At 50.2% G+C, this 17,343-nt stretch overlaps 1 pseudogene; it reads left to right on the top strand.

The window, feature by feature from the left end:
- The window catches only part of LOC137345741 (netrin-G1-like), a 278,383-nt pseudogene extending 263,890 nt beyond the window's left edge, over nt 1–14,493 (top strand).
- The last annotated feature ends 2,850 nt before the right edge of the window (nt 14,494–17,343 follow it).

The following is a 17,343-nucleotide window of genomic DNA, read 5'->3' as shown; positions in this document are numbered from 1 at the left end:
TCAATACTGACCCTTCTACAGTGAGGCACTCCCTCTTTTCTGCCCCTTCGACAGTACAGCACTCCCTCAGTACAGACCCTCCAACACTGCAGCACTCTTTCAGTACTGACCCTTCGACAGTGCCGCACTCCCTCAGTACTGACCCTCCAACAGTGCAGAACTTCTTCAGTACTGACACTCTGACAGTGCAGCACTCCCTCAGTATTAACCCTCTGACAGTGCAGCACTCCCACAGTACTGACTCTCTAACAGTGCAGCACACCCTCAGTGCTGACCCTCTGACAGTGCAGCACTACCTCAGTACTGATACTGCCAATAAATCTGAAACTGTGGGCATTTGTGTACAGGACTTTGGAGGTGGCAGGACAGGTTGAGAAGGCTGATAAAAACATCAACTGGATCCTGGGCTTTTAAATAGAGGTGCAGTGTAAAAGACATGGAAATTATGTTCTACTGTTTCAAAACACTGGTTAGGCCCCAGCTGGAATATTGTGTCCAATTCAGGGCTCCACACTTTAGGAAGGATGTCAGGGACTTGCAGAGGGTGCAGAGGAGATTTACTAGAATGGGACCAGGGATGATGGAGTTCAGTGGAGAGAGTTCAATGTGGAGTGACTGGAGAAGCTGGGATTGTTCTCTTGAACAAATTAGCATTGAAAGGGAGGAAGTATTAGCTGTTTTAGCAGGCTTAAAAGTGGATAAATTCCCAGGCCCAGATGAGATGTATCACAGGCTGCTATATGAGGCAAATGAGGAGATTGCAGGGCCTCTGACGCAAATTTTCAAATCCTCTCTGGCCACAGGAGAGGTACAGAGGACTGGAGGACAGCGAATGTGGTACCATTATTTAAGAAGGGTAGCAGAGATAAACCAAGTAATTACAGGCTGGTGAGTCTAACATCAGGGGTTGGGAAAATACCGGAAAAAGTCTGAGGGACAGGATTAATCTCCAGCTGGAGAGGCAGGGATTAATCAGGGATAGTCAGCATGGCTTTGTCAGGGGGAGATCATGTCTGACGAACTTGATTGAATTTTTTGAGGCGGTGACAAAATGTGTAGATGAGGGTAAAGCAGTGGATGTAGTCTACATGGACTTCAGTAAGGCTTTTGATAAGGTCCCGCACGGGAGATTGGCTAAGAAGGTAAGAGCCTATGGGATCTAGGGCAATTTGGCAAATTGGATCCAAAATTGGCTTATTGGCAGGAGGCAGAGGGTGACGGTCGAGGGTTGTTTTTGTGAGTGGAAGCCTGTGACCAGTGGTGTACCACAGGGATCGGTGGTGGGACCCTTACTGTTTGTAGTGTATATTTATGATTTAGACGTGAATATAGCAGGTATGATCAGTAAGTTTGCAAGTTTGCAGATGACACCATAATTGGTGGTGTCATAAATAGTGAGGAGGAAAGCCTTAGATTACAGGACGATATATATTGGCTTGTAAGATGGGCGGAGCTGTGGCAAATGGAATTTAATCCTGAGAAGTGTGAGGTGATGCATTTTGGGAGGACTAACAAGGCAAGGGAATATACAATGGATGGTCGGACCCGAGGAAGTACAGAGGGTCAGAGGGACCTTGGTGTACTTGTCCATAGATCACTGAAGACAGCAGCACAGGTAGATAAGGTGGTTAAGAAAGCATATGAGATACTTGCCTTTATTAGCTGAGGCACAGAATATAAGTGCAGGGAGGTTATGATGGAGCTGTATAAAACACAAGTGAGGCCACACCTGGAGTACTGTGTGCAGTTCTGGGCACCACACTATAGGAAGGATGTGATTGCACTGGAGAGGGTGCAGAGGAGATTCACCAAAATGTTGCCTGGGCTGGAGCATTTCAGTTATGAAGAGAGACTGAAAAGGCTAGGGTTGTTTTGCTTAGAGCAGAGAAGGCTGAGGGGGTACCTGATTGAGGTGTACAAAATTATGAGGGGTATTGATAGGTTAGATCGGAAGAAACTTTTTCCCTTAGCGGAGGGGTCAATAACCAGGTGATATAAATTTAAGGTAAGGTGCAGGAGGTTTAGAGGGGATTTGAGGAAAACATTTTTTCATCCAGAGGGGGTTGAAATCTGGAACACACTGCCTGAAGGGGTGGTAGAGGCAGGAACCCTCACAACATTGAAGAAGTATTTAGATGAGCACTTGAAATGCCGTAGCATACAAGGCTACGGGCCAAGTGCTGGGAAATGGGATTAGAATAGTTAGGTGCTTGATGGCCGGCACAGACACGATGGGCCGAAGGGCCTGTTTCTGTGCTGTATAACTCTGTGACTCCTTGGAGCAGAGAAGGTTAAAATTAGATTAGATTAGATTAGATTAGATTAGATTAGAGATACAGCACTGAAACAGGCCCTTCAGCCCACCGAGTCTGTGCCGACCATTAACCACCCATTTATACTAATCCTACACTAATTCCATATTCCTACCACATCCCCACCTGTCCCTATATTTCCCTACCACCTACCTATACTAGGGGCAATTTGCAATGGCCAATTTACCTATCAAGGGGAGATTAAATTGAGGTTTTCAAAATCATGAAAGGTTTCATTAGAGTAAATAAGGAGAAACTGTTTTCAGTGACAGGAGGATCAGTAAACAGAAATAGATTGAAGATGATCGGTAAAAGAACCAGAGGGGGAGATGAGGAGAAATGTTTTTACACGGCGAATTGTTGTGATCTGGAATGTTCTGCCTGAAAGGGCAGTGGAAGTAGATTCAGTAATAACTTTCAAAAGGGGAATTGGATAAATCCGTGAAGGGGATGAATTTACAAGGCAATGGGGAAAAGAGCAGTGGAAGTGTGAGACTAACTGGATAGCTCTTTCAAAGAGCCAGCAAGGCTCGCTGGGCTGAATGGCCTCCTGTGCTGTATGATTGTGTGTTTGGGTGTATTATTTAGAGTAAGAGAGAACTCTGGGTTCAGAGTGACAAACCCAGGGCAGTGACTGGGGGAGGACTCACTTCCCAGTGACACACTTGAAGGATCCGTTGACAGTGGTAGAGGTGAGGATTAAAGAGAGGGTTTCCCAGCAGGAATGCCTTCAGAATCACTGAACCCGCACATCCACTGGACAAACCGTGAAACCCCTCACTCCGTGCACAGTCTCACAGTCCCGCAGCGCCCACGATGAGGAATAACTTCTTCATGTTGATGGTCACAGCCCCAGCGTACAGATTACTATCCACGGTAAACCTTGTAACCTTTCAATATCATCTGGAGAAGAAGATGAGAGAGAGAAAGAGAGAGACAGAGACAGAGAGACATAATAAACCCATTTTTCTTTTCCTTTTTTATCTTTTTCTTTCTTTTTTGTATCTAACCAACTTTTTTACCTAACACATTTTGTTCTTTTTTAAGTGGCCTTTATACACCAGGTCCCTTAATTTTATGTCGAGGGGACCTTCCTTCCTCAGGCCCTCTTTATATGCATTTGAAATAAACAACTATTAAAACAAGTAAATAAAACATAATTCATAACTGCATGCTCCTTCTCCAGGGACATCCAAGCGCGAACGTAACCGCGGAAGCGGGACAGGCAATCAGGGCGGAAGGACCCACCGACGGCCCACAGCATGGACCTGTGAATTGCCACCTTAGCCAGGCCCAGGAGCAGACCGACAAGGAGATCCTCCTCCCGGCCCACCCCCCTCGCACCGGGTGCCCAAAGATCAGGAGGGCAGGGCTGAAGTGCAGCAAGAATTTGAGGAGCAGCCCCTTCAAATATTCAAAGAGGGGCTACAACCTCACACAATCCATATATCCATGAAACACGGACTCGTCCAGGCCGCAGAAAGTACAGGCGGCCTGGGAGTCCGTGAAGCTACTTAAAAGCCTATTGCACGGGACTGCCCTGTGCAGTATCCTCCACCCCAGGTCCCCGTTGTAAAGGGGGAGGATTTCCGCGTCGAGAGAGCTCCACCAGGGATTTTCCTCATTGCCAGATGGCAACGCGGACCGCCAGGACGTGTCCGGCTGGCTGACGAGGGCGAGGAAGTGGAGAGTGTGCAGGAGCAGCCCGTACAGGAAACCCTTCTGCACCGTGTGGAACAACATGGAGGGCATTTCCGAGGGGGCGGCTCGGGCTGTGCGGGACCGGCTCCCGAGGAGGGTTTCAGGGTCTGGGTCCGATGAGCAGTTCCAGCCGAGCGGGGATCAGCTCGGCCAGGAGCGCGCTGGGCTCCCAAACCCCATCGTCACCCGCAGTGAGAGGCATCCTGGGGCCTTCGGCTACTCCAATGCCCGTCGGTCCGTCCCCGGAGCTGGCTTCCCGGACAGCCGAGGCACTCTCCTCTGCCGGTGGGGGAGCGCCCTGACTGGAGGCGACCATGTTCCAGAACTGAATAGATCCCGGTAAAAGACAGGCACCTCCCTCAGAGAAGCCCGGCTAATGTTCTCCGCTGGGAACTGCCTGTCGCTTTGAAGGCAGAGCCCCTGGCGGAAAAGAATTTCACCAGCGCACACCATCTGGGTAGACGCTGGATGTACAGGTATCTCTGCAGGGTCCGAAGGCGGAGAGTCACAGCCTGGGTGCGGACGCACATCAGCAACCGGCTGCCCTCCTCAATCAGGAGAGTCAGGACCGCGGCAGAGACCCAGTGTTTCCTCTTGCCCCAGAAGAAATCGACAAGCTTCTTCTGGATCTTGGTGGCAAATGCAGGGGGCGGGGCCAAAGTGACCAACCAATACCACAGCATCGAGGCCACCAGTTGGTTTACGACCAGTGCTCGGCCCTTGTAGGAAGTCCTGTCCAGCGCCCGAGCCGAGTGGTGACTTGCGCCTCCAACTCCTGCCAGTTTGCCGGCCAGGCTTCCTCAGCGGGCTAAGGTGGACTCCCAGATAGAGGTGGTGCGTGGTGCTCCACACAAAAGGTGTTAACTCCTCCGGCAGGGAGTCCGCCTGCCACTGATGCACCAGGAGTCCAGAATGTTTCTCCCAACTGATCCTTGAGGAGGACGTGGCAGAAATGTTCTGCTGTCAGTCGTGCATCCTCCGCGAGTCAACGGGATCTATGACTGCGAGGAGCACGTCATCGGTGTAAGTCAAGAGGATGACCTGCATGGCCGGTCCATGCAGAGCGAAACCCGTCAACCTCCTGCAAAGCAAGCACAGAAATGGCTCCATGCAGATGGTATATAATTTGTCGGACATGGGGCATGCCTGATGCACTCCTCTCCCAAGGAGTGTTAACTTTGACCAGACACTCTGCGGCGGCCTATAAAAGTCAGATCCAGGCCACAAAACGTGGCCCGAGTCCGAATGCGCGCAGAGTCCTGAAAAAATATTCGTGATCCACCCTGTAGAATGCCTTCTCCTGTTCAAGGGAGAGAAAGGCGACTGACAGACCAGTCCTCTGGGAAAGATGAATCAGGTCCCAGACCAGGTGGATATAGTTCTGGATTGACCAGCCCGGGACCTTGTAGGACTGGTTAGGGTGGATCATGTGTGCCAGTATGGAACCCAGATGGGGAGACATAGCCCGGGCAAAGATTTTATAATCCGTGCTGAGGAGGGAGACCAGACGCCAGTTCTTAAACAGGCGGAGATTGTCCCTCTTCGGCAACAGGATGATGACTGCCCTGCGCCACGAGAGGGGCATCTCCCCAGTTGCCATGCTTTCCCCAGGACATCCTAGAACACCCTGAGAAACTCCACGGTCATCCCATCCAGCCCCGGGGATTTGCCCCTCGAGAGCTGGTGGAGGGCGCCGGTCAGCTCCGCCAACGTGAGCGGAGCCTCCAATCCTTCGACACCCTCCGGGCTGACCTTCAGCAGGTCCTCCCACTCTGTGCACGTTCTCGCTGGACAGATCCGGAGATAACGCACTGCAATATGTATCGACTAGGAGGCCCATTCCCTTTGGACACATCATGGCCAGAAGCTCGACGAGCTGCTTATGGACGCCCCGCCTTTTTTCCAGACAGGTGAGACTGGTCCAAATCTTCGAGGATCTGGATCCACGACCTCATGTACGCGCCTCGGGATCCGACAAGCTGTAGGTCCCTCAGTGCGCCCTTCTTCTCTTTCTACGCCTGCCACATTGCTGGTTCACGATGGCATGACCGAGGCGGGACTTCAAGTCGAGCACCTCCCTCTCTAGGAGCCTGATCTCGGCTTCCCGCCTCTTGGTCGACCCTTTTGCGTACTCCTGACAGAAGACATGGATGTGAGTCTTGCCCACATCCCACCATAGCCTCAAGGAGGAGAAGCCCCCCTGCTTCCTTCTCCATTTGGCCCAGAATCATTGAAACGAGTCCCGGAATCGCTCTTCATCCAGCAGTGCCAGTTAAAGTGCCAGTACGCGGAGCCTGCCCGCGTGCGGAGCAGATTAAACTCCGCCCACACCAGGTTGTGGTCCGAGCATGGCACCAGTCACATGGAGGCCGCCGGGACGCGGGATCCGTACGCCTGCGAAATGTAGAGGTGGTCGATTCGGGACCCTCCTCCTCCAGACCTCCATTTGATGGCGCTGGATTAGGGATGGAGATTCCGCCAGACATCCACCAAGTTGAGGGAGCTGATCAGATCCCTTAACCTCTCCACTGCGCTTGGCTGCACTGAGGACCAGACCGATCCCTCACCCCAAGGGTACATTTAAAATCCCCCCTGAGGATAATGCACTCGCCGCTATCGATAGAGTTCAAGAGAGCGGACACTTCTTCAAAGAAATGCGCTTGCAATGCGGAGGGCCTTGGCGTGTACACATTCACAAAGTGGAGCGGCACGCTACCCGGCGAACGGTGAGGTGGAGCAAGTGGCCCGGCATGAGCTCCTTGACCCCCTAGATCTCCGGCTGAAAAGTCGGGCCCAACAAGATAGCCACTCCACTAGAAATAGGGGTGAGGTGACTCATGTAGACCTTACCCTACCACTCCAGGAGCCTGGTGGCTTCATCTCCCGAAAGGGTGTGGGTTTCCTGCAGAAAACGCACCGCATATCTCCCTTCCCTGAGGACTGAGAGATTGTTAAATCTGCGGTGAGACCCTCTGCTGCTGTTGATGTTGAGACTGGCTATGGTTATCCCCATGTCAACGGGACTAAAAAACCATCACCAACACTTCACTGTGAGAAGGGAGTGGAAGTGCACCTTGCCTTTCAGTCCTCCAGCAACTAATTGAGGAACTCTTTAAACCGGTGTGCCTCAACCAGTTTCATGCCCGTGCCTTTCCCTGCCTTCTTGAGGGCAGCACTAACGGACTGAATGATCAGCGCCAAACTCAACCACCGACCGAGGGAAGCTGAAATTTAATGCGGCAACCTCTGCATGCTGCGAGGAAGTCCTGGAGTTCCACTGTGGGGATGAGAGGAGACTCGGTGGGAGGCACGAGGGACTCCACTGCCTCACTGGCGATGATTCAAGGTCGTCCTCCGTGCCCCACTTTGAGTTCCCATCCTCCTCCGGGTCGTCACCGCCAGCGGCTGACACACCTACCACACACTGTGGGGCAGATGTCTCAGCTGCGCCAGCTGGTCCCGCCTCCATCACGATCCCACCCCCAGGAACGATGGCGGAGGAGTCTTCTCTGGGTTCTACTGAGGAACTCGAGCCTATGGGCGCTAGCAGTTCAGGTCCCCCCTGCAGCTCCATCCCCAGGCCAATAAGCGGTCCAGGAGAGATGGAAGTTCCTGACTCCAGAAATCCAGCCGGTGCCGAACCTGGAGGCGGAGAGTGGAGGCCATCTCCCGCCCCGCCAGCACCCACAAGCCCAACAGACGGGAAATTACACAAATTGGCCTCTGGGTTGGGTACATCCCGGGCAACATCGTGAGGCTGTTGGGAGAGCGGAACCTCACAGGTCTTGTTCCCACCCAGGTCACCGGACCCATTGGCCAAAGGAATGATTTCTCCCTTGGGGTACACAGGCTCTCCTACCACAGGAGTTGACAAGATTACAGGGGCATCTACCCACCCCTCTGTTCGGAGGGGTGGAGGGTTCCTGCCCAAGGCTCGAAGCCCTAAGCGTGCTGGTGGCAAGAAGATCCTGAGGACCTGCGCCATGAGATGGACTCCCTGGTTCAGGGCTTTCTTTGGAGGAGGGACATCTCCTCCTCATATTTCGGTGCTGTTCTGACTAACGGAGCTGATCAGGTTATTTTAAACCAGCTTGTTGTTGTTTGTTACCAGGTGTAAGTGTAATCTTCACACCAACAACTGTATCTTGGAGAAGGGGAAGCTGAGTTGTGAATGTGAACACAACACAACGGGGCCGGACTGCGGGAGATGTAAGAAAGGTTTTCAAGGCTGACGGTGGAGAGCGGGCTCGTACCTCCCAATCCCCAAAGGGACGGTCAATGTCTGTGAGTAACGAGCGCTTCTCCGGCCCGGCCCAGTGCCGGCGGAAGATTCACTTCATATTTCATTGTCATCGTAACTCCCGGCAACGCATCGATTCTAAAAGACAACCCAATGGATGTTTGTGATTGTGTTAATGTGTAAACAGAGACTGACAGTGGGAGATTGTACAGACACAGAATCAGAGAATCAGACAGCACAGAAGGAGGACATTCGGCCCATCGTGCCTGTGCTAGCTCTTTGAAAGATCTATCCAATTAATCCCACTCTCCTGCTCTTTCCCCATAACCCTGTAAATTCATCTTTTTCAAGTATTTATCCAATTCCCTTTGAAAAAGTTATTATTGAATCTGCTTCCACTGCCCTTTCAGGCAGAACATTCCAGATCACAACAACTCTCTGTGTATAAATAAAATTCTCCTCCTCTCCCCCTCTGGTTCTTTACTAATTCTCTTCAATCTGTGTCCTCTGGTCACTGACCCTCCTGCCACTGGAAACACTTTCTCCTTATTTACTCCATCAAAACCCTTCAGGATTTTGAAGCCTCTCTCAGTGTAATGTCGGAGTCAGTGAACAAGGTGGAATTGCTGACATGATGTAGAGGGTGAGGTTAGAATAGTCGTATGGGTTAAATGTGATGAAATCTCACTCGGGACACACACACAGATCCAGAGGTAGCAGTGAGGTGGAGACTGATGTGTAAATGGAATGTTAACAGCTGGATGAACATCTGGGGAACAGCTGGGGAGGGTGAAAGGAGAATAAACCTCTGTGTAATAAATATCTGAAGCAGATCAGGAAGTGAAGGTTGTGAGGGATATCTGTGGTCATTGCTGTGTGTGGAATGTCCCGAGATCAGGAAACAGAGAGTGACACGAATGGGCAGTGGGGGAGGGGTCGATGTGATTACTGACCCCCTTACATATTAACCCTGCTCACTTACACATTAATCACACGTAGTGGGAACGTACTTACACACTAACCTCACACTCACCTTACGTGAGCACTTTAGTAACTTGACCTGGTCTCACCTAGAGCTGGTGTGAATACCCAGAGGATGCAGCATGTAAATCCCCAATGAGATCTTTGTTTGTGAGTTTGAGTGAGGTTGATCCCACGAACACTCCATGTGATGGGCTGTATTAGTGTGTTTATTAATAAAGATTGTTAATCAAACGTCTCTCTAACTCTTTGTGTTTCCGTTTCCCTTTCCAGGACTCCCTGACACTGTCACCAGTGGCCGTAAGTATGACCTATGCTCTCTGACCTGTGATCTGCTGACCCAGAGCACATTTCTGTATCGGGATCGAACCTTTCCCCTCAAACCTCCCTCATTCCTCACTGATCGAGGACCAGGTTTAGATGTGAACGGTATGGGGGGGGGGGGAGATGGTGAGTAAGGAACAGGTGTGGGTGTGAACAGGGAGTGAGTGTGAACAGGTGTAGGTGTGAACGGGGAGTGAGTTTAAGCAGGTGTGGGTGTGAGCGGGCAGTGACTGTGAACAGGTGTAGGTGTGAACAGGGAGTGAGTGTGAACAGGTGCAGGTGTGAACAGGGACTGGGATCTGAAATCTGCTTGTTTCTGTCTCTGGAGTAAAGTTTAATCTCCTCAAGCGGTGAAGCGGATACGAAGCAGGGAGGTTGTAATATATATGACACACATCTTAGCTAAGAGGAAAGTGTGTCTTAACTCAGACTTAGTGAGAACATTCAGTGGGAAGTGGAGAGAATATTTGAAGGGAGCCTCAGACCAGGATCAATGGGAACCAGTTGTAATTCCATTATCCCAGATATAGAACTGCGAACTGGATGAGTGTCTCGGAACTCAATCTGTTCACCTTTGTTCCTGGATTTTTCAACAACATGTTCCTGTTTATTTAACCCTTCACATGCGGCACATCTCATTCCAAGCCATCCGTTACATTGAATCCCCAAACCCACACCCACACTGACCGAAAGTGACCATAACTCCCCACAATGACCGGGAATGACCAAAACTCCTTACACTGACTGGGAGTGCGATACTGGAGCAGGAACATGTGGGTACTGGACCTTCAGCTGCCTGGGCCTTAAGCTCTGGAATTCCTTCCCTAAACCTCTCTGCCTCTCCACCTCTCCCTCCTCCTCTAAGATGCTCCTTAAAACCTACCTCTTTAATGGAGCTATTGGTCCCTGTCCTAATATCTCCTCCCGTGTCTCAGTGTCAGTTTTTGTCTTATTGGTGATGAGGTGGAGATGAACAAGCTGTTTGTTTGTCTCTCGGAGCCTCTTGCAGTGGTGGACAGTCTCCCCTCGATGTGTGTGTGTACACAGTACAGATGTTGTGTTCAGACTGTGCGTTGTTCTCCAGCTGGGATTAATAATTGCTGATTTCTCCTGACACATGCAGCTGACCCAAAGCTGGGTCACACACGGCCAAATATCTCATCACTAGAGGTCGCGAACCCAAAGCAAGGTAGCAGCTCGCAAACAATGTGACTGGATTAGAGCAGAAAGAGAAAGCACGACTTTCAATTATACAGAACTCCCGCAGTACTGACCCTGCGACTGTGCAGCACTCCCTCAGTACTGACCCTCTGACAGCACAACACTCCCTCAGTACTGACCCTCTGACAGCACAGCACTCTCTCAGTACTGACCCTCTGACAATGCAGCACTCCCTCAGTACTGACCCCTTGACAGTGCAGCACTCCCTCAGTACTGACCCTCTGACAGTACAGCACTCCCTCAGTACTGACCCTCTGACAGTGCAGCACTCCCTCAGTACTGACCCTCTGACAGTGCAGCACTCCCTCAGTACTGACCCTCTGACAGTACAGCACTCTCTCAGTACTGACCCTCTGACAATGCAGCACTCCCTCAGTACTGACCCCTTGACAGTGCAGCACTCTCTCAGTACTGACCCTTTGACAGTACAGCACTCCCTCAGTCCTGACCCTCTGACAGCACAACACTCCCTCAGTACTGACCCTCTGACAGTACAGCACTCTCTCAGTACTGACCCTCTGACAATGCAGCACTCCCTCAGTACTGACCCCTTGACAGTGCAGCACTCCCTCAGTACTGACCCTCTGACAGTACAGCACTCTCTCAGTACTGACCCTCTGACAATGCAGCACTCCCTCAGTACTGACCCCTTGACAGTGCAGCACTCCCTCAGTACTGACCCTCTGACAGTACAGCACTCCCCCTCTGACAGTACAGCACTCCCTCAGTACTGACCCTCTGACAGTGCAGCACTCTCTCAGTACTGACCCTTTGACAGTGCAGCACTCAGTCAGTGCTGACCCTGTGACAGTGCAGCCCTCCCTCAGCACGGACCCTCTGACAATGCAGCACTCCCTCAGTACTGACCCTCCGACAGTGCAGCACTCTCTCAGTACTGACCCTTTGACAGTGCAGCACTCAGTCAGTGCTGACCCTGTGACAGTGCAGCCCTCCCTCAGCACGGACCCTCTGACAATGCAGCACTCCCTCAGTACTGACCCTCCGACAGTCTTCCAGCATCAATCCTTGTGGAACATTACTTCCCAGTCTGAGTAACTGGCTTTAATCTCTGCTCTCTGTTTACTGTTTCTTAACCAACTCGTTATCCATTCTGCTGCTTCCCCCCTCACTCCAAATGTTCTGAATTCAATCATCAGTCTACTGTGTGGTACCTTATGAAAGTCTAAATATATAACATCAACGACATTACCCACAGTGACTCTTTCTATGGCTTCTTCAAAGAATTCAATAAGGTTGGTTATGCTTGACCTTCCATTTTGGAATCTATGCTGATCACACTTTATTATAGTTTTAGTTTCTGAATGTTTTTCTATTATATCTTTGAGAAAGGATTCCATTATCTTTCCTGCCACTGATGTTAAGCTCATTGGTCTATTGTTCCCTGGACATGTTCTATGACCCTTTTTAAATATAGGAATCACATTGTTTGTCTGCCTGTCCTTTGAATGAATTTCTAATTCTCATGTAACAGAGACTCTGTTATCTCTTCCCTAACTGCTTATAATATTTGCAGATATAATCCATCTGGGCCAGGGGTTTTATCCTCTCTAAGTTTGATTAGTTTATCAATTATCTCCTCCCTTTCTATCTTTATATCTTTTTGATTTCTTCCTCTAATATCATCTCCATCATGTTAGTCTCCCTGGGAAATCCCGAGGCAAAGTAATTATTTCATATTTCTGCCATTTCACTGTCATTACCTGTGAGTTGACCGTGTTTATCCCTTAGTGACCCTATCACTGTCCTGATTTTCCATTTGTTATTTATGTGCCTTTCTAATACCTTACGAATTAATTTTATATTCCTTGATCATTTAATTCCAAAGTTAATCTTTCTTTTGCTAATTGTTTCTTGACATCTTTCCGAACCCTTATATATTCCCTTTGGAATCTGATCTGATTATTCTTCATTATATTCTCGGTGTCTGGATGTTTTTATAATAAAATGTTGTTGTAAAAGTGAAACACTGGGAGTGGTGACAGTTGAAACAATCTGTAACATGGGGAGATTTTCAATGATCTGAACCTTTCTTTTTTCTGGCCTCTTGCAGTGGGTGTGTGTGATAACTTGCTGACACGGTGTGAGAATGGAGGAGTGTGTGAGGACAATGGGAGGTGTCTCTGCCCCGCTCCCTACACCGGCCTCCTGTGTGAGAAAGTCCAGTGCAGGAAGGAAGTGGGAGGATGTGTCTCCCAATCCCCCGGCCGGGACCCACCTTACACCGGGTGCTGCTGTCACTGACTGCACTGCTAACCGCTGCTAACGGCCGCCCGCTTCCAGCACCATGGCCACTCACTGGAAGGTGTGAAGAGCACAGGAGAATCCAGTGTTTACTGCGTCTCCGTTAAAACACGCTCCCATCCCCCGCACTCCCGGGAAAGGCAAACTGGAACCGAGGCCTGAGCCCAGCCACCCAGCCAGCTCGACTGGATCTCAGAGCCCGGAAGGAATGGGCAGTCAGTGGGGACTGGACTCTCTGACTCCCCGCAGCACCGAGGCAGCTGCTAATATTCATTCTCCAATCGCCAGCCGCTCGTCCCATGTCCAGCTTTGGAACAAAGAAACAAAGAAAGGACTTGGATTTCTACAGAACCTTTCACCACCTCAGGACGTCCCAAAGTGCTTTACAGCCAATGAAGGACTTTTCATAAAACAGCATTGTGATCATGAGCAGATAATCTGTTTTAGTGATGTTGGTTCTGGGATAAATATTGGTTAGGACACCGGGGAGAACTCCCCTGCTCTTCTTCAAATAGTGACCGTGGGATCTTTTACATCCACCTGAGAGGGCAGACGGGGCCTCGGTTTAACATCTCATCTGAGAGACAGCACCTCAGATAGAACAAAGAACAAAGAAAATTACAGCACAGGAACAGGCCCATCGGCCCTCCAAGCCTACGCCGATCCAAATCCTCTATCTAAACCTGTCGCCTATTTTCTAAGGGTCTGTATCTCTTTACTTCCTGCCCATTCATGTATCTGTCTAGATACATCTTAAAAGACGCTATCGTGCCCGCATCTACCACCTCCGCTGGCAAAGTGTTCCAACAATAGTGCAACACTCATTCCCTCCCTCCTCTCCCCTCTCTCCCTCCCCTCCCTCTCCTGTGAGGGATTGCTGAGTGGGGACCAGGCCTCTCTGTCGGTGCATCATGACCTGAGGGAATGTGAGGAGCAGTTCGAGTGTCCCACAGCCTGGGCTTCAGTCAGCGTTGCTGTGTAATCCTGGTCACTGGGGTTTTGTGTAATCACTTCCCCCCGACCCCCTCCTTATGAAACCCCGCTCCTATCCTGATCTATCCACGGAGGCTGCATCAGTCCCATGTGGGAATAATCCTGAGCAGTGATCGCAGCGTTAGTGTGTTTATTGATTGTTTTGTATTGAGATGAAGTTATTTTCTTGCAATCCCACAAGGTGTGATGTAGTTTTTGTATGAATAGTGGTTTGTGTTGGTGAATATATCTGTCACTGTGGAACTCCCAGCAATGGCAGCAATGAGACCATTTTCTTTGTCTGATTTTCCTGTGCACAGATTTCTCTGGAACTGCAATTTGCTGCATCAAAGAATCGGAGTTTCCAGCTCGGGAAAGTCTCCTAAGATCCAGCAAAGGCCTCGTCACTTTACACTGGACTACAATAAAAACTCCTGCATCAAGTGTCCTGGCCTCAGGATCCGGCTCCTGACTGTGTGAGGGAGGGGAATCGGCGGGGAGGGAAGGGAGATTGATGAGGAGGACGAGGAGTTTGGGGCTTGGGAGGAGGGAATGGGAGGAGGAGGGGAAGGGGAGGAGGTTGGGGTTTGTTGGGGGGTGGAGAGGAGGGCAAAAGGATTTTGTAATAGATACACCAGCTGTAATAGCCCAGTTAGAAGGCCAGGGTCTGCTCACACTATTGATCAACACGATTCATACGTCTGGCACTGGCGGAGGAGCTGGATGAGGATTCCCCTTTATCAGAAACTGTTGATGGAAGGACAGGCATTAACAAACTGTTCACTATCAGAGTGTCCGTGAGCAAGATACAAGGACGGATGGAGAGACAAAGGGAGACGTAGGGAGAGAGGGAGACACAGGGAGAGAGGGAGACACAGGGACAGAGGGAGACAGGGGACAGAGGGAGACAGGGGGTAGGAGGTTGCCATGAAGAGGGAGGTTGGCACGGGGCCGGAGGGAGACAGGGGGACAGTAGGAGTCACGGGTTGGAGCTTGGCTCGGGGAAGGAGGGAGACACGGGAATGGAGGGAGACACAGGGACGGAGGGAGCCACGAGCTGTTGAGTGTATTACACACACAATGATCAATGAGCATGTGGTGTTCGTCTGTTCACTCGAGATCTACCGCGGAGGATGAGCATCACAAAAAGCAACTGACAGAGAGTGTAACTGAGAGAGGGGAGAGTGAGAGAGGGTTGGCGAGAGGTTGGGAGGGTAGCGAGAGGTGAGAAAAAAAAGATTGAGGACAACTGTGAGACTGAAAGGTAAAGTGAGCAAAAGACAGAAAGAGAGAGAGAGAGTGAGGGAGACACAGGGAAAGAGAGATAGAGAGGAGCAATTACCGCTCCTGGATTTCCAGGTTGGAGATAGTGTAGATGTATTTGGAGAGGTTCAGTGAGTCAACACTGGACTTGAGGAGGTTACAGAGATAGGGAGGGGTGTAGGGGCTGGAGGAGGTTCTAGAAAGAGGGAGAGTTGAGGTAATGGAGGGATTTAAAAGCAAGGATGAGAATTTTAAAGTCAAGGCATTGCTGAACTGGGAGCCAATGTAAGGCAGTGAGCACAGGGGCTGATGGGTGAATGGGGTTTGGTGTGAGTTAAAACATGGGCAGCAGAGTTTAGGATGATCTCAAGTTTAAGGAGGGTAGAATGTGGGAGACCAGCCAGAAATGCATTAGAATAGTCGTGTCTAGATGTAACAAAGGAATGGACGAGGGTTTCAGCAGCAGATGAGCTGAGGCAGGGGTGGAGTCGGGAGATGTTACAGAGGTTGAAATAGGCGGTCTTAGTGATGGAGCAAACATGAGCTGGGAAGCTCATCTCAGGTTGTGAACAGTCTGGATGAACCTCAGACAGTTGCCAGGGAGATGGATGGAGTCGGTGGCTCGAGAACAGAGTTTGTAGCAGTGTCGAAGAGAATGGCTTCTGCCTTCCTGATACTGAAATGGAGGAAATTTCTGCCCTCCCAGTGCTGGATGTCAGATAAGCAGTTTAATAATTTATCAACAGTGGAGGAGTTGAGAGAGGTGGTGGTGAGGTAGAGCTGGATGTTGTCAGTGTACATGTGAAAATTAACAGTGTGTTTACAGATGATGTGACTGAGGGCAGCATGTAGATGAGAAATAGAAGGGGGCCAAGGATAGATCCTTGGGGGACACCAGAGGTAACGGTGTGGGAGCAGGAAGAGAAGCCATTGCAAGTGATTCTCTGACTACAATTAGAGAGATAAGCATGGAACCAGGTGAGAGCAGTCCCACCCAGCTGGACAACAGTGCAGAGGCGTTGGAGGAGGATGGTGTGGTCAACCGTGTCAAAGGCTGCAGACAGGTCGAGAAGGACGAGGAGGGAAAGTTTACCTTTGTCACAGTGACATAGGATGTCATTTGTGACTTTGATAAGAACTGTTTCAGTACGGTGACAGGGGCAGAAACCTGATTGGAGGATTCAAATATGGTGTTCCAGGAAAGATGACCATGGATTTGGGAGGTGACAACAGGTTCAAGGACTTTGAAGAGGAAAGGGAGTTTGGAGATGGAGTGTTAGTTTGCAAGGACAGAGCAGGTCAAGAGTTTTTTTTCAGAGCAAGGTGATAACTGGAGATTTGAAAAAGAGAGGGACAGAACCTAAGGAGAGGAACCGTTAACAATATCAGTTAACATGGGAGCCAGGAAGGGACTCGGCCCCGTCCATCCGAGCACCGCGAAGCTGAGGCCCCAGGGCTGCAGGCTCCTGTGCTGAGCCCGACCCCACTCCCTCAACCCGGGTCCTCACTCCCTATCCTAGTCCCTCAGCTGGGCTTGTCCTGATGCAAATCCCCCTCACACACAACACTGTCGGACTCAGAGAGAGAGAGAAAGAGAGGCGACAGTGAACAGGTGGGGGGAATGGAAAGGAAACGGACTCAATAAAGTGTCTCCAGAAAAAAATTAATTCATTCCAGAAGATTTCCAGCATCTGCAGCATTTTGAATTTTTGTGAGAATGTTTTTGATTTTGTTGCAGATGTGAGAAGCTGAGAATTGAACCAATGGAGGTGGAGGAGAGACTATGGCTGCTGTTTCCCCTCCTGTCCTGCAGGGGGTGGTGTTAGTCTCTTCCAGCCCCCACTCCCGCTGCTGGGGGTATTTTCACATCCCCAGTGATTCCTGCTGTCATTCAGTTGATGGAAGTCTGGGGATAAATATTCCATTCATGGACTGGAAACACTGGGACCTGCCTCTGGGCTGCTCTCAGTTGTTTTGTTTATTCATTAATTGAATAATTGATGTAATTGGATATTTCACTGCATTCTTGACCTGCTCTCTGAACTTGGACTGAGTCACCACATAAAT

The sequence above is a fragment of the Heterodontus francisci genome, chromosome 29 (assembly GCF_036365525.1).
Source record: "Heterodontus francisci isolate sHetFra1 chromosome 29, sHetFra1.hap1, whole genome shotgun sequence".
Taxonomy (NCBI): Eukaryota; Metazoa; Chordata; class Chondrichthyes; order Heterodontiformes; family Heterodontidae; genus Heterodontus; species Heterodontus francisci.
This window is presented reverse-complemented; position numbering and strand designations above follow the sequence as displayed.